Here is a 21,014-nt window from a genome sequence, read left to right on the forward strand (position 1 = left end):
TCAAGTCTCATATCATTATGTTTAGAAAAAGTGTTTGATATGATTTCAATCCTTTTAAATTATTAAGACTTGTTTTTTTAATTTTTTGAAATGTTTTTGTTTATTTTTGAGACAGAGAGAGACAGAGCATGAGCAGGGGAGGAGCAGAGAGAGAGAGGGAGACACAGAATCGGAAGCAGGCTCAAGACCCTGAGCTGTCAGCACAGAGCCCGATGCGGGACTCGAACTCACAGACTGTGAGATCATGACCTGAGTCGAAGTCGGACGCCCAACCGACTGAGCCACCCAGGCGCCCCTATTAAGACTTGTTTTGTGACCTAACATGTGATCTGTCTTAGAATGTTCTGTAAATGTCTGTTAAGCCCACCTGGTCTAGAATGTTGTTTAAGGCTGATGTTTCCTTACTGATTTTCTGCCTGGATGATCTCTCCATTGATATAAGCAAGTCATTTAAGTTCCTTATTATTATTATATTGCTGTCTGTCCCTCCCTTTAGGTTTGCTAATATTTGTTTTATATAGTTAGGTGCTCTGATGTTGGGTGTGTAAATATTTACAAATGTTGTATATCTTCTTGTTGGATTGACACTTTTGTCATTAGGAAATGCCCTTCTTTGTCTCATTTCAGTCTTTGTTTTAAAGTCTGTTTTGTCTGATATAAGTATAGGTACTCAAGCTTTCTTCTGGTTTCTGTTGCATGGAATATCTTTTCCATTCCTTCACTTTCAGCTTGTATGTGTCTTTACATCTAAAGTGAGTGTCTTGTAGGTGAGTCTTTTTTGTTGTTGTTGAAATTCATTCAGTCCCTCTATGCCTTTTGATTGGAGAATTTAGTCCATTTACATTGAAATTAATTATTGATACATATGTGCTTATTGCCATTTTGTTCATTGTTTTCCTTGTTCCTTCTTCTCTTGCTCTCTTGCTTTATGATTTGATGACTTTAGTGATATTCTTTTCTCTTTTCTTTTTGTGTGTTTACCATAGGTTTTTGCTTTGTAGTTACCATGAGGCTTACGTAACTACTTATATCTATAACAATCTATTTTAAGTTGATAACAACTTAACTTTGATCTCATTGTAAAGCTCAACGTTATTACTTTCCCCCCTCAACGTTTTATGTTTTTGATTTCACGTGTGTATGACTTAACTAATTATGGTAATCATAGTTATTTACTATATATTAAACTTTTATACTAGCGTTATAAGTGACTAGTGAGTACCTTTACAACATATTCACATTTCCAATGAGATTTATTCTTTCTTATGTGTTCTTGTTACTAATTAACACCTTTTCTTTTCAGCTTAAAGAAGTCCCTTTAACTTGTCTTGTAAGCATTGTTTGATGGTGATGAACTCCTTTAGCTTGTCTGGAAACTCTATTTCTCCTTCAATTCTGAATGATAGTTTTGATGGATAGAGTATTCTTGAATGGCAGTTTTTTCTTTCAGCACTTTGAATATATTGTGACAATCCCTTCTGGCCTGCAAAATTTCTGCTGAAAAATCCACTTACAGTTTTATGAGGGTTCCCTTGTACAGAACAAGTTTTCTCTTGGTGATTTTAATATTTTCTCCTTGTCTTTAACTTTTGATACTTTAATTATAATTGTCTTTATATGTGCCTCTTAGGGTTCCTCTTATTTGGACCCTCTGGGCTTCCTTCTTTAGGTTAGGGAAGTTTTCAGCCATTATTTCTTCAGGTAAGCTATCCACCCCTTTCTCTATCTCTTCTCCTTTAGGAGCCCAATATTGCAAATGTTAATCTGTTTGATGTTGTCCCATAACTCCTTTAAGTTACCCTTTTTTTAATTCTTATTTTCTTTTTGCTGCTTTGAGTTCCACTGTCTTCTTTTTTTTAAGTTTATTTATTTTGTGAGAGAGCGAGTGTGTGCATGTATAGGGGAGGCACAGAGAGAATCTGTGCAGATAGCACAGAGCCCAACATGCAGCTCAAATGCATGAACCATGAAATCATGACCTGAGCCAAAATCAAGAGTAGGATACTTAACCGACTGAGCCACCCAAGTGCCCTGCTGTTTTGTCTTCTAGCTGACTGATCCTTTCCTATGCTTCATCTAGTCTGCTGTTGAACCCCTCTAGCGTATTTTTCAGTTCAATTATTATATTCTTCAGCTGTGTGATTTCTATTTGATATTTTCTTACATTTTCAATCTCTTTGTTGAAGTTCTCATTGTGTTCATCCATTCTTTTTTCCAGTTTGTTTATCTTTTTAAAAATGTTTTCATGTTTATTTATTTTTGAGAGGTGGGGAGGGGCAGAGAGAGACAGAGACAAAGAATCTGAAGCAGGCTCCAGGCTCCAGGCTCTGAGCTGTCAGCACAGAGTCCAATGCAGGGCTTAAAGTCACAGGTCGTGAGATCATGACCTGAGCTGAAGTCAGAGGCTTAACTGACTGAGCCACTAGGCACCCCTTGGTGCTCTTTTTATAACCATTATTTTGAACTCTTTTCAGGTTAAGTTACCTAAGTTTTTTTTCCTCTCCCCTGACATTTTATCTTGTTATTTCATTCAAAATGCATTCTTCTGTTTCTTCATTTTGTTTGTTGGTCTGTGTTGGGTTCTATACAGTAGACAAAACAACCTCCTCTCCCATATTAGAGGAATGGCCTCATGTAGGAGATGAAATTTATCATTCAACCCTGCATCAGGTCTTGGTTGTCTCTCAAACCTTTGTGCTTGTCCAAGCAGCCTATTATATATTTTAATAGCTCCCAGTGCTTGAGGATGTGCCAACTCTTGTCTGTGTACCAAAAGGGAGGATCTCAGCACCTAGATTCAGGCTGACTGGATGCCAGACCTCCAGGCACCAGCTTTTTAAAGTATGGAAATATATACAATCCTGTGGAACCACAAGTGTAAGCCCTGATGGCCATTAGAACCAGGTAGTCTGGAGGCGTTCCCTGGGCAGCAGTCATAGAGATTGGGACTGCAGGTGAGTGTATAAGCCCTTTTCTGGCTGATCCCAGTGAAGAGGAGCAAGGCAGAGGGATAGCACCAAAATGGCATCCACAGCTTATGTTCCTGGAGAGCAGTTCTGTACGCCATTAAATTAAGTGTGCCCCTCAGGACAAAGATCCAGGACAAGCAAAGAGGCCTCTTTCTCTTTCACAGAAAGACTAGGCAGTGTGCCTCAGTCCACTCTCTGTGCAATGTCCTGGGAGTGATAGTCTACCAAGAATCATCTCTCCAATTGCCACACTCCTGTGGTACCAAAGAATGCAAACTCCTTCACAGCCACTAGAGCCAGGTGATCAAGGGGCATTCTCACAAAAAAACAGAGCACCAGATGTGTGTAAAGCTCCCCTCCATGAGACACTGGCACTCTGGAGTATGGCAGAGAGTGAGTATGAAGATAGTGCCCACCCTCTGAGGTCTCTGGAAAGAATGTAGGTACAAGATGCATATTTAATTAGAAGCCTGCCCCTGGGGCACCTGGGTGAAACGTCTGACTCCTGATGTCAATTCATGATCCCCCTGTCATAGGATCAAGCCCCACATGGGGCACTAATCATGGAGCCTTCTTGGGATCCTCACTCCCTCTCTCTCTGCCCCTACCCAGCTCGTGCACACACTCAAGCTCTCTCTTTGTCTTAAAATAAATAAATAAATGAATAAATAAATAAGCATTTTAAAAAAGAAGGCTTAGGGCACCTGGGTGGCTCAGTCAGTTACGTGTCCCATTCTTGATTTCAGCTCAGGTCATGATCTCACTGTTCATGGGTTTGAGCTCTGCATCAGGCTCTGTGCTGTCAGTGTGGAGCCTTCTTGGGATTCTCTCTCTCTCCCTCCTTCTCTGCCCTTTCCTTACATGCGCACACTCTCTTTTTCTCTCAAAATAAATAAGTAAATTTAAAAAAAAAAAAAAAGAAGCCTTCCCCTCAGGTCACAGTCATGATGATTGGCTAATAGACCTCCTTCACAGAAAGAATGAGCTCTGGGTCTGCTGCCTCTTGCTGTGCCCTGGGGGTGGTAGCTATTTAAGAACTCTTTCTGTTTGTTGTAGTCCTGTGGGACCCACATTGTAAGCCCCACTGGCCACCAGAGCCAGGTAATATACAGGTGTCCCTGGCAGCTGTAGCAAAAATCAGGGTGTCAGACAAGGGTATGAGCTCCCCTCTGGGTGACACCAATTATTACAGTCCCATAGGACCAGGAGCACAAGCTCCCTTGGCCTCCAGAGCCAGGTGATCAAGAGACATCCCATAGGTGGCAGCTGCAAAAATCAGGGCACCAGACATGTGTAAAAGCTCCCTTCAAGGAGATGCTGGTATTCTGGGGCACATGAAAGGGAGAGCTCAGAGATGGCACCCACCAGTCTGGGTCCCCATGGAGTGTTCCAGCAGGCTCCTTAATGTCTGTATTAAATTATATGCCTGCCCCTCAGGGCAATGCTTTAATGTAAGCAGGTGAAGCTCCCTCACTTTAAGTCTGGGCACCTGGGGCCCAGGTGAATTGGGTCCTGGAGCAGGTGAGTATGAAGGAGTGAGCCCTTTTAGAGCTGTTTCTCGGGTCACTAGAGTCTTGTGGGTCTTGGGACATAATAAGCCCTATTGTCTTTCACAATTAGATGTTTTAGTGTCTTGTCTCTCAAGTGTATGTCTTTTTTAAAAATTTCTATGTATTTATTTTGAGAGTGACAGCATGAGCAGGGGAAGAACAGAGAGAGAGGGAGAAAGAAAATCTTAAGCCATGCTGTAAGTATGGACTCTGACTTGGGGCTTGATCCCATGAACTGGTAGGGTCATGATCTGAGCTGAAATCAAGAGTCAGACATTTAACTGAATGAGCCACGCAGGCACCCTTCCAACTCTTTTTATCTGCCTTTTTCATCATAGTCATCCTAGCACATGTGAAGTAGTACCTCATTGTAACTTTGATGTGAATTTCCCTTGTGGCTAATATTAGTAGTGTTTCCTATCATCATGGTCCATACCTTGCTCAGGTGTTTCTTCTGAAACACCTTTTCTTTATGCCCTCAAGAGCTGTTGAATGCTAATGTCTGTGAATAAACTGTGGTGAATAGATGTGTTCATTACTTTGTGATGATGGCTTCACATGGTATGCACATGTCAGAACTTACCCAATTGTATACTTCTAAGTATGTTTGGCCAGTTGTATATAATTTATATCTTAATAAAGCTGTCAAAACAACCCCCGGGGCATCTGGCTGGCTCAGTTGGTAGAGAATCTGGCTTGATTTCTGGGTCGTAAGTTTGAGCCTCATGTCGGGTATAGAGATTAAGGGGAAAAAAAGGGAACAAAGAAATAAAACAACTAAAAACCCAAATAACCACCGCAACCCCAAAAGTGATGATGGTCCATGCCAGCTGCCCGAACAATTGTATCACCTCTTTCTACAAGGTTTCTGGACTCTATTTTTGTCTGAGAGTCCTTTTGCCTATTTGTGTTAATATTGTAATGTGTCTCAAAATGCCTTGGGCAATAGGCCTGATATGAGAGCAGAATGGTCTATGAGCTTCTGAGAGGGTGAAGGGCCCTCTGGGGGACACTCAGGGGAGGAAGCATGCTGGAGGGGACAGGTGAGAAGTGGCTAATATACAGGCTCTCTGGCACCCTCTGACAAGGGAAAGCCCAGGCAGTGGCTCAGTGTTCCTACATGATGCACCATCAACCCAGGGCCCCTGGAGCAGCTCCAGGTCTAAGCTCTTTACATTCAAATCGACCCCACATCTCAGGCACAGACAACAAATGATCTTAACCTGGAAACAAATCTCTATTTATAAACAAGTGGGAGTTTTAGTAATATCATTTATATGTCTATGTGTCTTGACTGATAGTTTCACACACGGAAGGCACTAACAAATGCTAATTCTTAAGAACACTAAATAATCATAAGATGATAAAGTCAGTATCACTTAATAATTACAATCAAGGAGATAATTAATAATTAAACTCTAAAGAAAGAATACAGAAAATAGCTCATGTAAACTCAATTCTCTTGTACTTTCCATTAAATTTATTAAAGAAGAAAATTAAAAAATCACAATAAAATTTACAATATCATATTCTTGAAAGATGAATTAGGACCCCATAACAACATGAAAAAACAAAAACACAGTGATCTGGCCTCTAATGATGAATTACATCCTGAGTTTGCAAATCAACATAAGCAGTGAAAGATAGGCGTGCATTATAGATTGCATAAACATCCATGAAGACCAAGTAAAATGTGAACATATGGATTCTGCTATTGAGAAAATTAAACCATAAGTAAATATATGTACTAACCACATATGTATTAAATATGTATGTGGAAACTTTATATTAATAGAAGTTATAACACATGTAAGTGAAAAAGCCATTTTAATACGGACCAGAAGGTAAAACCTATACATTTGGATAAGTAATACATCCCTGTGAGATGAAGTTTGTGACACTAAATGTGCAGCATAGAGAAGCAAATGTTTCTGTGCATGTTTCTGATGACATGAAGGCACATCCCAGGTTGGCAGCGGGCCCTTCCTCTGCAGACTACCCAGTGTGGAGTAGCTCGGGCAACTCTCCCTCAAACTTCTCATGTAATCCTGAAAGGATTCCCCACGTTGGTGGTTTGTTTCTAAAGTCCTGCCCCAAACATCCCTGAGCTACAGTAACACCTTCAATTCAACGATTCTATGTGTAAATCCACTTAAACTGCTCAAATGTCAAACACAGTTATAAGCTCTGGAAACTCTCCCTTTTTTACTCATTTACAACTGTGCCTTCATGTAACATGTCACTGATACCAGGCAGAGATTTGATCACACCTTAGTGCAGTGATTTACGGCTGCTTGAAAATGCCTTTTTAAAGTCCAAACAATTTACCAATTATCTCTTTTTTGATGTTTATTTATTTATTTTGAGAGAGAGAGAGAGAGCAGGGGAGGGGCAGAGAGAGAGAGGGAGAGAGAATTCCAAGCAGGCTCTGTACTGTCAGCACAGAGCTCCAAGCAGAGCTTGATCCCATGAACCATGCGATCATGACCTGAGCCAAAATCAAGAGTCATACACTTAGCCAACTGAGCCACCCAGGTATCCCTGAAATATTTTCTCATGTCAAGAGTGTATTAATAAATTAGATTATAAAGTCTATCACAGTAGATAAATGTTCTGATTGGTCTATAGCCACTAATAATGCTTATATAAATTTAATTTTCCCAGAATTCCCAGAAAATATAGAAACTGAACTTCTAATACTTTATTTAATATTCTAACCTTTTAAGAGAAAATCTTTCTCCCCAAACTTCTATCACTTATAGCATTTTTCTATAAGAAACTAAGTTAATATAATCAAAGTGATTAAACAAATCACACTAGGTTAATAAATTTGGTTTAAAAACATCTAATATGCTCTTTTTCTTGATTTTTACCTATGTGAAGTGTAATGCAAGCATACATTTTATTTTTTATAAATTTGAGTTTGTTTTATCCTGGATAGATTAGATAATCTGAACTTCCTACTCTTCTTATATTGATCAAATAAGCTAATATTTCCATATAAAGCAGATTTAAAAAATGTAAAATTGTGTTAAACTGTATTGAATCATAAATCAACAAACTTTGTTATACGAACAGTAATTATGTTCTGGAAAATGTTATTTTTACATATCATTTCCAAAGTCCTTAATTAAGTTTAAGACTTTGCATTAATATTAAGGTAGTCAACAGATAATCTTTAAATACTTATTTCTTCTTATTTTTATATGTCACAGAGTGGTGATGCCTTTGGGAGATGTTACAAATGTGTCCATTTTTACCACTTTGACAGGTGCGCTATAGGGGTCTTCTATGTTTGTGAACCTCACAGCTGTGGTGGATGTGGGAGCACACAGCCAGGGAGCCCCATTGAAGAGGAACACACTGCCAGTCTCCTCCTCCTTAGCAGAGCCACCTCACCTGAGATGTGCACTGCCTGGGAGTGACCACTGAGCAAGGAGGGCATTCACAGCCCCAACTATTGAGCCATTGCAGGACCCCTTTCTCTGTCACTTCTAGTCCTATAGGCCCTGACTCCTCCCTCTGCCCAATTCTGCTTCCTCCCTCTCCTCCCAAGTGTTGGACCCTAGAAACCATCTGCATCCCAGCAATTGCTCCAGAGACCCCCACATGTGGTGATTGAGACCATACTAGGAGCAACAGTGGTAAAGAAATATGACAGTGCACTCAGGATGTGCTTTTGTTTATCAAGGAAAAAGAGATTCGTTTGTCTAAAGTTTTTATTTACTACAGATTGGGAAAAGGGGCTGTGAACGATACAACTTGAATGAAAATAGTAAGTTATAGAAGGTTTGAAGACAGTGAACTTTATTTTCCTTGGTTTGAAACGTTGCAAATAATGGTCTGAAAAGAAATATGAATTGTGTTAAACTTTTGTAAAATTTGTTCATACTTAATGGATTTGTTCATAAGAAAGTATACAAGTGTATGAATTCTTCACTGCCAAATATTATATTAATGCAAAACTGGAATATGGGTTTCTCAGCATTGGGGTATTTAATTTGGTATTTAAAAAAATGACCGGGCACTTGGGTGGCTCAGTCAATTGAACAGCTGACTTCAGCTCAGGTCATGATCTCGTAGTCAGTGGGTTCAAGCCCCACATCAGGCTCTGTGCCAACAGCTCAGAGCGTGGAACCTGCTTGGGATTCTGTGTCTGCCTCTCTCTCTGCCCCTCCCCCACTCATGGTGTGTGTGTGTGTGTGTCTCTCTCTCTCTCAAAAATAAATAAACGTTAAAAAAATTTTAATAAAAAATAAGTAAAAATAAAAAACAAAATAAAAATGATCATAAGTTACTAAGATGATCCTACATCAACTTGGATAACAAAGATGTCAAAAACTTAAATGTCAGAAAAATTAGGAGTATTCCACTCATGAGTTCGAAGCCATAGAAAACTGAACAGATATGTGATGTGTGAGTGAATGTGTATGTATGTGTGTGTTCAGGAACCTGGATTTAAAACCATAGAAAGGCAAAGGTGTGAGTACCCTGGCACTCAGGAGAAGAGTTAGTCTTTGGGGCAGGAAGTTTCTGGTATGGAGACAGAGCTAAGCTAATGGCCACATCTCTGGTGACACTCAGGCTTCCATATTGGAAGTAGTGGGGCTCCAAGGATGCCAGGCCCCTGCGGTAGTGGTGGACAGGTGTGTGAAGCTATTGCCTCTGGTCTGGCATGGGCTTGGGCACTGTCACCAGGTACTCATGAGGAAGAGTACCAGTTGGCCCCTCTGTGAGACCTGCAGCAGATGACAGCTACCATTCCGCCCTGCCTTCCCAACTTCAGAAGGATTTCTCTTTGGTCTCCCTCTCATCCAGCACCATGCAGAGGGGGATTCTGGAGACACACTGCTAGCTAAACCAAGCCAGGGGAAAATTTACATCCTAACAGAAAGAAGAGTCATCAAGCATCGCAGAAGGACTCCACTTCAAGGGACAGTCATTTATACATTTAGAGTTGACATTGCTTAGATACTGTCAGCTTATCCCAGGGAACTGAGTTAGGATTTCCAGGATTCTCTGTAGTTCAAAAGCAGTGAATTTTAGGTACAAGATCCCTTGGAATAAGAATTAATTAAGGACAGCCAAATGGATGAGTGAAGGAAACCTATGTTTTATTTTCTGATTAGAATATGATGAAGCCCTTTCTCTTTCTTCTCCATCTTTCTCTAACCTTTCATTTAATAGACTATTCTTTTGCCAGTTGATATGAAATACTCTTTAATATTTTATTCTTAATTCTATCTCAGGAATCAGAAACAAATAGTTTTACTGAGTTTATTTGCCTCGAATGGCATTATTTTCATACTTTCAGTAAGAATCTGTCCCCATTTTTATCTGGATAAAACCGGAAAAAATTATGCAACTTTGTTTGCATTTTCTGTGGTGTTTTATTTGACAATAATTCCATTTGATCAGATGTGACAAACTGATCATTGAGGAACATGGCCTGGACTTCATATGTGGTAATCATGCCTCGAAAGCCCTCCTGAGGAAAAGGTTTGCTGCCGTTTACAAGAGTAATGAAGGGCATTTTCTGGCAGGCTGGGAATCTTAGCAGATTTTCAGACCTCAAGGAGAGTGGAATTCACCCTCTTTTATAGGTTCTGCAGGCAATACTGAGTGGAGATTCATTCTGTGCATTTAGTGTCCCAGCCTCAGGGTAGAACATGTAAGAGAATTTTTAAATCTCTGGAAGGGTAAAGGCTATTGAAAATGCAGTCCTGGTAGCCTCATGCAATCTCCAAAGTGAAGTTAATGTTCTGGTCTCATTTGTTACTCAAGACTTTGGGTTCTAGTTCTGTGGACAAACTATAAGGAGACTTACCTGGCCTAACGCCTTTGGTCGTATCTGTGTCAATAAATCAGCCAAGACACAGTGAGACCGGCCTTCCTGTGTTAAGGATAATATTGGGAGATTATTTATGATTACAAGGAACTATTAAGAAAAGAACTATACCAAACTTGTAAATAGGAAAACAGCTGATGGCCTGTTCTTTCAATGTTGCTCTAGCCAGCCACTGGGAGGGAGTCTAATTCTCCAGCAGTGTAAACCTTACTTTTCAGTTTTTGTTTTTGTTTTTTACCTTTTTTGTAACGTTTATTTTTGAGATACAGGGAGAGACAGAGCATGAGCAGGGGAGGGGTAGAGAGAGAGAGAGAGAGAGATACAGAATCTGATGCAGGCTCCAGGTTCTGAACTGTCAGCAAAGACCCCGGTGAGGGCTCAAACTCACCAACTGGGAGATCGTGACCTGAATCGAAATCGGATGCTTCACCAACTGAGCCACCCAGGCTCCCCTTCACTTAATATGCACTATTGACTAAGGTAATTTATAAACATGATGAGGTTAATGGTAACTTGTAGGAAACTGATAGCAACACAAAATATCCTTGCCCAATAGCAAAGAGTGAATTTTGTCCTGTAAACATACAAATGGTCACTGTCCACTGGGAAAGATTACAATCCACAGGTTATAGTTTTATTGCACTGACCAGTTGTTTTTTTAATGTTTTATTTATTCTTGAGAGAGAGAGAGAGAGTACGAGCAGGGGACGAGCTGAGTGAGAGAGGGACACAGAATTGGAAGTAGGCTCCAGGCTCTGAGCTGTCAGCACAGAGCCGGATGCAGGGCTGGAACCCATAAGCTGTGAGATCATGATCTGAGCTGAAATCGGTCGCTTTACCTACTGAGCCACCCAGGAGCCCCTGCATTGACCAGTTTTGCATAGAATTTAACAATTTCATTCCTACAATCTTTCAGTGACTAAGATACTTTTTAAACTGGCTCTATCACCCTACTTGTCCCTTCATTGAGTTAAATAAGTCCTTGGCATGTGTTCATTCCTTAAAAAAAAAAAAAAGAACAACATAGGGTGCTATTGCTCACGAAAACACCGGCTTCTCCTCTCTCCAGGGCTTCATATTCAGAGTGCCTGGGTTCTCACAGAGCTGCCACCCTCACCAGCCAATCCTCCTGTGGATATTGGCAGGTGTTCCCGAAGACTAGTTCCAGCACAATGCTACACAGGTCTCGGGCTTCCAGAAAGCCAGCTTTCGGGGTGTTTGGAGCAGAGGCTCTTCTCCTGATCTCGACCTCATATTCCCCACTTCAGCATCTACTCCAGGCTGGGGTCGCCTGGGCATGGTGGTCAGACAGCAAGACCGAGGAACAAGTGGTCTCCTGACACATCCCAGGACTTACACTTACCTTTGGGGACTGGTACTTTTCTGATAATGGCTCAAGCGAGTCTAGAAGCTGCACAAATCCCATCATTATGATAAAATTCTTTCTGTAGACCATTTACAGCTCCAGTTAAGTCGTTGACTTCATTGAGGGAGAAGATGCACCACTTGCAGACAGAGAGGTGGGTGCAGGGGGCGCCCGGGGTGCTTCCCCGACACGCACCCAGGGAACCAAAATCGCGTGCTCTTAGCCACCCAGAGGGTGTGGGTGGACTCCCCAACGTCCTCAAGTCGTCTGTCGTCTAAGGTGACACAGCTGGGAGGGCCCTTTCCCAATTCTTTGTCCTTACGCCTGGGCGACGCGCTGAGTGACTCCCTTCCCGACCCTCCCCCCTCCCCGCTCCTCCCCCCCCCCCCAGTTTCCCAGCACTTCTGTTCTCTTCCGTCTTCTTTTCCTTTGCTTTGTTCCTCTCCCTCAGCCCGCTATCTGAAGTCATCCCTGTCCAGACTCCAACAGTGCCTGCTTTGGGGGGGGGGGGGGCAGGGGGTGCTCGGATCAGGCCACTAGTGGTCCCTATGCTGTAGACCTGAGCCTCGCAGTGCCTGCCCACTGTTCCCAGGGCTGCCTGGCTCAGCCACCCCTGCCCGGGAGGGCTGTCTGGCTTACTGTCCCCGCGGGCCTCTCCTGCCGGACTTTACCACATTCTGCATCACCACCCACATGTGGAGGAATGTCCCCCACCAATCTGGGCTTTGCTCACCTTGGCATACCCGGCTTCCGACACAAAGCCTGATTTGTGGGAAGTGCTCCAAATGTGCTGAATAAACAAACAAGTCAAATCTGGTTTAAGTCTCTCATGCAGCACGGAAAGGGAGGTGTAAAGAAGTAACCAACTTGCCCAAGGTCCTGTGGCCAATTAGCGTCAGAACTGGGACCAAATCCCACGTCTGCTGGGGCCCCACTCTAACACTTGGAATCTGGGGTGGGGGCAGGTGGACGCACTGGGCTCCTCGTGCTGGAGAATTCTGGGGTGAATACCAAGGATGACCCTGGGGGTGAATACTGACTGCAGTGGGGATGCTCAGGCCCCACCCACAGGCCCTCCTTTCTGCCTCTTCCAGGGGGGAAGCGGAGACACAGATAGAGCCCTTTCCATACTGCTGGGCAAGTCACTGAGCTCACTCTCTGGAAGGTAAGGGGAAGCAGAGGCCGAGAGGAAAGTGATGACTATTATCCCAACGTGAAAATGTTTGTCTTCCCATGGTGGGTCTCTCACTGCTGGGACTATTTGCCCAGAAGCTGGAGAGCCTCCGTCAGTGGGGTTGGGGGAGAGGGGTCTTGTCCCTGGGGAGAGATCTGGGCCACATGGACTTAGACCCCTTTAAGCTAGGATTCAACTCTCCTGTCAGGCAGACAGACCGAGTCACACTGCCTGCGGTGAGGCTGCTCAAAGAGGAGAGAATCTGGCCCCAAGGCCAAGCTGTCTTCATCCCTGGCTGGTGGCCTCCACAAAGGGATACCAAGGTGCTCATACTGCAGGCTTTATTATTGTTCTCTCCTCCTCCAGAACAACTGCACTTCTCCTAGGCTCCCAAAATCTATTCTTGGGACTTTGTTCTGGCTGAGTACACTTTGGCCAGCAAGCAGCACACTCTGTCGTCGCCATGCACCTTATGCCAACCCTAATGCTCTGATTCCAGGACCCCAGCTTGCCCTGGCAATCAGCACCATGCAGATGGCCTCACCACGGACCGCAAAACTGAAGGGACAGTGTCTCTCAACAAATGGCATTCACATAAACATAAAATTCAAACCATTCTTGTTTGTTTCAAGTAATCTCTACACTCAACATGGGGCTCCAACTCACCACCCGAGATCAAGAATCTCATGCTCTTTCTTCTGAGTTCGCCAGGTGCCCCCAACCCCACTTTGTGACCTGCCAAATGATGTTCTTGCCTGCTAGAATGACAGTGGTGATTTCTTGAGGACACAGTGTCCAGCTCAAGTGGCCCTGAGTCCAACACTGCTGTCACCTGCTGCTAACCAGCTCTGGCATCCTGTGTCTTCCCTGGGAGATAATTTTGTACAGAGACCAAGGACGCGTCAGCTTCAGGAAGGTGGACTGCCCTTCAAGGGGTGGTGCAAAGAGGCCTGGAGTCAGAATGCGAAGACTTGTGTTCTAGTCTTGGATATGCCCCTTCATACTGTGCAGTTGGCGCAGGTCACTTAATGAGTGCTTCAGTTTCCTTATCTGAGGAATGGGGATTACTATTCTTTCTTTTTTGCAAGATTACTCGAACCATATAACCATTTCCTTAGCCAATACTACAAACAATGCTCAATTGTTCATTGACTTATTACTTCCTAAGTAGTCCTTTCACTTTTTTTCTCTAAAAGTATTTTAGTCTTTTAGCCATTGAAACAGACAGCACCAGATTACCCTTTCCCAAATAAACTTACTTCTTGCACAAAAACACTCCCTACTCACTGCTACTGAACTGGATACATAAAAATGGTTAAAATGGTAAATTTTATTCTATTTTAATTTTTCTACATGCACATAAAAAGCACTCCCTACTATCCATCTCAAACTGGAATGTTCCTGTCACTCCTACATACCTGTCATCATCCCTCAGGTGGCCAACTCAAGCTCCACCCTCTCATGGTGCCTCCCTTGCTCTGCACCAGTCCACAAAGTGCCTCCTTCCTTTCCTTCTCATCAGGGCACCTGTCACCCACTGGCCACAAAAACTGGCCACAACAGTCAGAAGGCTGATGGCCAGCAAGAGACCAAGACTTCCATCACATTGGCCAACACCTTATGCAGGAGGGACACTTAATACTTGTTTGTTATTCAGCTGATTTCCCCATGCACAGTGAAGGGAGGGAGGTGAGGTTCAGGCATTTCAGGGACGTGACTCCTTAGTAGGGTGTTCTTTAGTTCCTCAAGAATTTTGCTCCCTGCATCCTTTTGATGTCCACATTAATTTCTATTGCTGTCATAATAAGTACTAGAAAGGAGTTATATCAGCCAAGTGGCAGAATAGGAAGCCCCAGATCTCAGTTCCCCACAGAGATACACAACTGAACAACAATGTATGGTCCAAAACAGCTTTATGAGAACTCTAGGAACCAAGAAATAAGTCGTATTACCCCAGGCAAACTCAAAGCCAAGAAGAGACAAATTGAAACAGGTAAGAAGAGCTGTTTAATTTCAACCCAATAGCCTTTCCCCCAAGCTGGAAAGCTTGATGCAATAGGGAGAAAGCATCCTGCATGTAGCTTCTTCCTCAGGAGGGAAAAAAGAAGTGTGAATTTTATGTCCAACATTCCAACTTTTCAAGAGACTTCCTGAGGGACTGGTTTTGGTCTTACCTGCCTCAGAAGGTTGATGGAACCAACATACTTTGGATACGTGGGGCTGTGGAAAGCAAAAGAAAGTGCAAAGGCTTGTTGCAGCACCAGAGGACTTGCAGTACCATAGACAGACACCAGAGGAAGTGAGACATTATGAGTTTCTAAAAAAAGAAAAAGCAGGGCACCTGGGTGGCTCAGTTGGTTAAGCGTCTGACTTCGGCTCAGGTCATGATCTCATGGCTCGTGAGTTCAAGCCCTGCATCAGACTCTGTGCTGACAGCTCAGAGCCCGGAGCCTGCTTCATGTTCTATGTCTCCCTCTCTCTCTCTGTTCCTTCCCTGCTCATGCTGTCTCTCTCTGTCTCTCAAAAATAAATAAACATTTAAAAAATCAAAAAAAAAAAAAAGAAAGAAAGAAAAGAAAAAACAAATCTCTCTGATTGGGAAATGGCCATACAAGCCCAGAGAGGACATATCCCCAGAAAAGGTTTGAGAGTCTCCCAGCATCTCTAACTATGCTGATTGGTGAGGTCTTTTCCTGTATGAAGCCAGTCAAAGAGCACAAATTTTTTTTTTAAAAAAAAGAACACAAGAAGAAACAAGGAAACATGGCCCAATCAAAGGGGAAAAACACATCTCCACAGACTGATCCTAAAGAGATAATATATTAATTGCCTCACAAAGAACTCAGAATAATCATCTTTAAGAAGCTCAATGCACTACAAGAGACTACAAATAGACAATCAAGGAAAATCAGGGAAAAAATGCATGAAAAAAATGAAAATATAAACAAGGACATAAACATGTAAAAAAGAACCAAACAGATTCTGGGAAGATGGCAGCATAGGAAGCACCAGGAATCTTTCTCCCCATCTAGACAATAATTGCACTGGCAGAATCTTCTGCTGTAATTATTTTGGAACTCTGGAGTCTATTGAAGCTTGCAACTTCCAGAGGAAGGCTTAGATGAAAAATTTTAGTTAATTTAAGTCAATTTTAGCTCTTACCACAGTAACAGCTACCATCCCCCAACCCTTAGCCATGTGACAGGCAGGAACACAGGCATGTGTTCCTGGAATAGCTTGCTTGCAACTTGCAGGATCCAAGGTGGGCAGAAAGGACTTTGTCTTCCAAACCTTGGAGATAATATTCCCTGAGTGCTGATCGTTGCTTCTGATCACAGAAGAGAACACACAGAAGTGAGCAGCCATTCTTATACTGCCCAATTGTAGCAAGCCCCTCCTCTCTCTGGCTGGAGTGACTTCTTGGGGATTTAAAGAACCAATGTCTACCTCCCTCCTCATATTTCATCTTTCTATTTTTTCCCTCTGGGGAACCAGGCATAAAGACTAGGACATTCAAAAACAACTGTATATAGGAGGAATATTAGAAAGTAACCATACATGCCCAAAGAAAAGCTCAGAAGATACCTGAAAAGACCTTAAATTCACACCTGAGTATGACCCTTGCCACAGAGAAAACCAACAAGAACCAAAAAACGATAACAATGACAAAACCCAGCAAATACTGGGGAAAGGGGAGAATTGATTTCCACAGTTACCACATTCTTAGAACATTCAAATATCTAGTGTTGAACAAAAAAATCATAAGGCACACAAAGAAAACAGGAAATTATGGTCTGGTCCATTCAGAGGAAGAAAAAGAAAACAACAGAGAAAAATAAATCAAACAGCAACAGGTATACTAGACCTGGTGGCAGGTATACTAGACAAAGACTAAAACAGCTATCTTAACAATGCTCAAAGAACTAAAGGAAGATGTAGATAAAGTCAAGAAAATGATGTGTGAGCAAAATAAAAACATTGATAAAGAGGTAGAAAACCTAAACAGAAACTGAAAAGAAAGTCTGGAGCTAAAAAATTCAATAACTGAAATCAAAATTTCTCCAGAGGGAATCATAGGCAGAACTGAGCAGGCAGAAGAAAGAATCAGTGAGCCTGAACATAGGATAATGCAAATGATTGAATCTGAGGAACTGAAAGAACAAAGATTGAAGAAATGTGACCAGAAGCTGAGGGACTCATGGGATACCATCAACTGGACTAACATACAGATTGTGAGAATCCCCAGGAGGAAGAAAGAGAGAGAAAGAGACAGAGAGAATATTTGAAGAAATAATGGCTGAGAACTTCCCAAATGTGATGGAAGACACAAACGTAAACATCTAAGAAGCCCAGTGAACTCAAATTCAAAGAGACTGACACTGAGATACATTATAATAAAACTTTCAAAAAACAAAGAGAGAATCCTGAAAATAGCAAGAAAGAAAATAATTATCACATACAGGGGATCCTCAATAAGATTTTCAACAGATTTCTCATCAGAAACTTTGTGGTCAGAAAGCAGAGGGTTGATATATTCAAGGTGTTAAAAAAATTGTCAACCAAGAATCCTACCTGGCAAAACTGTCCTTCAAAAGTGAGGAAGAAATTAAGACATTCCCAAATAAACAGAAGTTGAAGATGTATGTGACCACTAGACCTGCCCTTCAAGAAATACTCAAGTGAGCAAGGTATAATGAAAGAACACTATACAGTAACCTAAAGCCATTAAGAAGAAATAAAGATCTAAATAAAGGTAAATTCAATGGTAATTATCAAAGCTAGTAGTATTATAACAGTGGTTCATAATTCTACCTTTTAAAAAAATGTTTATTTGAGGGAGGAGGGGCAGAGAGAGAGAGGAAGAGATTGAATCCCAAGCAGACTTCATGCTGTCAGCTCAGAGAACAACGTGGGGCTCCAACTCACAAACTGTGAGATCATGACCTGAGCCGAAATCAAGAGTCAGATGCTTAACCAGCTGAGCCACCCAGGAGCCCCTGATTCTGTTTTTTGTTTTGTACCTGATTTTTAAAACCTAATACATTTAAAAATCAACAACAACAGCTAATGTTCTTCAGGCTAGTACTATTGTCACTTTGGTTTGTAATTCCAAATTTTGTTTCTACATAATTTAAGACATTAATGCGTTTAAAGAATTATTAATTTATGTTTGGGGACACACAATGTATAAAGATGTTATTTGATGATATCAACAACCAAAAGGGGTGAAGACAGAGCTGTAGAGAAGCAGAGTTTTCGTATGTAATTACTGAAGTTAAGCTGGTATAAATTCAAATTATAGTGTTATAACTTTAGGATGTTAAATGTAATCCCCATGGTAACCAAAGAGAAAAATAGCTACAGAATATACACAAAAGGAAATGAAAAAAGAATTTAAATACTTCACTATAAAAAAAATCAAACATGATAGAATAGTAATACAGGACATAAGGGACAAAAAAAGCTATAAGGCAAATAGCAAACAGCTATAACAAATAGCAAAATGACAGAGGTAAGTCCCTCCTTATCAGTAGTTAGTTGAAATGTAAAGAGAATGTCAAAAGACAGAGGTTGACAGAATGTACAAAAACCACATGACCCAACTCTATTCTGCCTACAACAGACTTCACTTTATTTTTTATGTGTGTGGTTCTGAAACCGTTTTTCTTTATTGTTATTTTACAATGTACCATGAACAGCTTTTTAATGCACATGGGTGAAAATCTCCTACTGAAAGACAGAGAATACTGTAGTTGGATCGAAAGGCTGCTGGCAACAAGAGAGACACCTAAAGCAAAGTATCAGCTTAAGGTTAAAGCACATAACCTAGCAAATTCCTGTCAGGAAAAGTAGGGTCAGCAATATTCTCATCAGAGAAATTAGAATTGAAGGCCAAAGACATTAAAGATGTGGTATATCATGTAATCCCCTTTGGCCCCTACCTATACCCCTCACTCTCCTGACACTTTTAGGGTGAATGGATCCTGTACATCTCTTTGCACCCAATGAAAACAACCCATTTTCTTTCTTTTTTTTCTTAGCTCTTCCTGAGCCCTTATCTCCACATTCTCTTATCTCCTCATTGCCCAAGTGTCTTTCCTGTAATTCCTCATGATAGTCCTTGGGGGAATTTTCCATCCCCCTGTCCATTTTTCTTTTTGCTTTCCTGGGCACATAATCTTCAGCTGCGGGATTTTTGATGGCCCGTGGCTTACTCCCAGTTTTTCCCAGGGATTCTGGCTTGCCCTCACCATGTGGTTTTCTCTCATTTTTGGACATGCCCTGCTTTTCTTGCTTTCTCTCATCTTCTGGTTGTTTCTCATCATCTGGTTGTCCCTCATTCTGGATATTTCCTTCGTGCCCTGGATTCTCCTCCACTTCTAGGTTTTCTTCCTCATCTGATTTTCCTTCATTGTCAGACTCTGCTTCATCTTCTGGCTTGCCCTCAATTTCCAGCTTTGCTTCATTTTCATTGCAGAGTTTTTTCATGTTGAGATTTCCCCTTTTTTTCCTGTTTCTCAGGGATTCTGGACAGGTTCCTCCTCCTTTTCTAGCCTTGCTGAGTGCTAGGGACAGACACACAGACCTGGGGGCCCTGGGGCAGGCCTGTACTTTCTTGGTCTCACCAAAGCCCCCTCACCCACTGCCAGGCAGCTCAGAGAGCTAGTTCTTCACAGGCAATGGTAGTGAATAGTGCAAGGACAGGACCACAGGGAAGGTGAGTGTGCTACAACAGACTCACCTGAGATTCAAAGACACAAATGGATTAAAAGTGAAAGGATGAGGGTCACCTGGGTGGCTCAGTCGGTTAAGCTCAGCTCCGTCCGACTTCAGCTCGGGTCACGATCTCACGGACAGTGAGTTTAAGCCCCGCGTTGGGCTCTGGGCTGATGGCTTAGAGCCTGGAGCCTGTTTCAGATTCTGTGTCTCCCTCTCTCTGACCCTCCCCCGTTCATGCTCTGTCTCTCTCTGTCTCAAAAATAAACGTTAAAAAAAAAATTAATAAAAAATAAAAAATAAAAAAATAAAAGTGAAAGGATGAAAAAAAGATTCCATGTAAATAGTAACCAAAAGAGAGCAGGAGAGGCTATACTAATGTCAGACAGAATAGATGTTAAATCAAAAAAGTTTACAAGAGACAAAAAAAGACATTATACATTAATAAAATATTTAATAGAGTAAGAAGATATAACAGTTTAAACAGTTATGCACCTAATATCAGGCCATCAAAATATGTGAATCAAAAATATATTAGAATTGAAGGGAGAAATACACAGTTATAAAACAATGGTTGGAAACTTCAATATCCTACTCTCAATTTGGATAGAACAACCAGACGGAAGATAAGTTAGGGAATAGAGGACTTAAACAATACAGTAGACCAACTAGAACAGACATATACAGAACATTCTGCTCAACAACAACAGCATGCACAGTCTTCTGAAGTGCACATGAGACACTTTCCAGTATAGACCAGTATAGATTAGGCCACAAATTAAGTTTCAGTAGATATATATATATATATATATATATATAATCTTATATATTATATATATAATTATGTATTATATATAATTATATATATAATATATTATATTATAATGTTATATATAAACAAAGTATCTGACAAAGTATCTTTTCTAACCACAATGAGATGAGGTTAAAAATCAACAACAGACATAAAATTTGAAATTCATTAACTTGTAGAAATTAAACAATACACAATTAAACAACTGGCAGATCAGAAAATAAATCACAAGGGAAACTGCAAAATACTTAGAGATGAATAAAAATGAAAACACAGCATACCAAGACTTTTGGGATTCAGCAAAAGAAGTGCTAAGTGAGAAGTTTATAGCTATAAGCACTTACATTAAAAACAGAAAAGAGGAGGGGTGCCTGGGTGGCTCAGTTGGTTAAGCATCCAACTCTTGATTTCAGCTCAGGTCATGATCTCATGGTTCATGGGTTTGAACCCCACATTAGGCCTAGAGCCTGCTTGGGATTCTCTCTCTCTGCCCTTTCTCCTCTCTAAATAAATAAATAAACTTAAAAAAAAAAAACAGGAAATATGGCCCTTTGTAGCAACATGGATGGAACTGGAGAG

At 41.4% G+C, this 21,014-nt stretch overlaps 1 pseudogene; it reads right to left on the bottom strand.

Moving 5' to 3' along the window:
• Nucleotides 1-18,559: 18,559 nt before the first annotated feature.
• Nucleotides 18,560-19,470, bottom strand: LOC101094544 (annotated as a pseudogene).
• Between the last annotated feature and the right edge of the window lie 1,544 nt (nt 19,471-21,014).

The sequence above is a fragment of the Felis catus genome, chromosome D3, assembly GCF_018350175.1.
Source record: "Felis catus isolate Fca126 chromosome D3, F.catus_Fca126_mat1.0, whole genome shotgun sequence".
Classification (NCBI taxonomy): Eukaryota; Metazoa; Chordata; class Mammalia; order Carnivora; family Felidae; genus Felis; species Felis catus.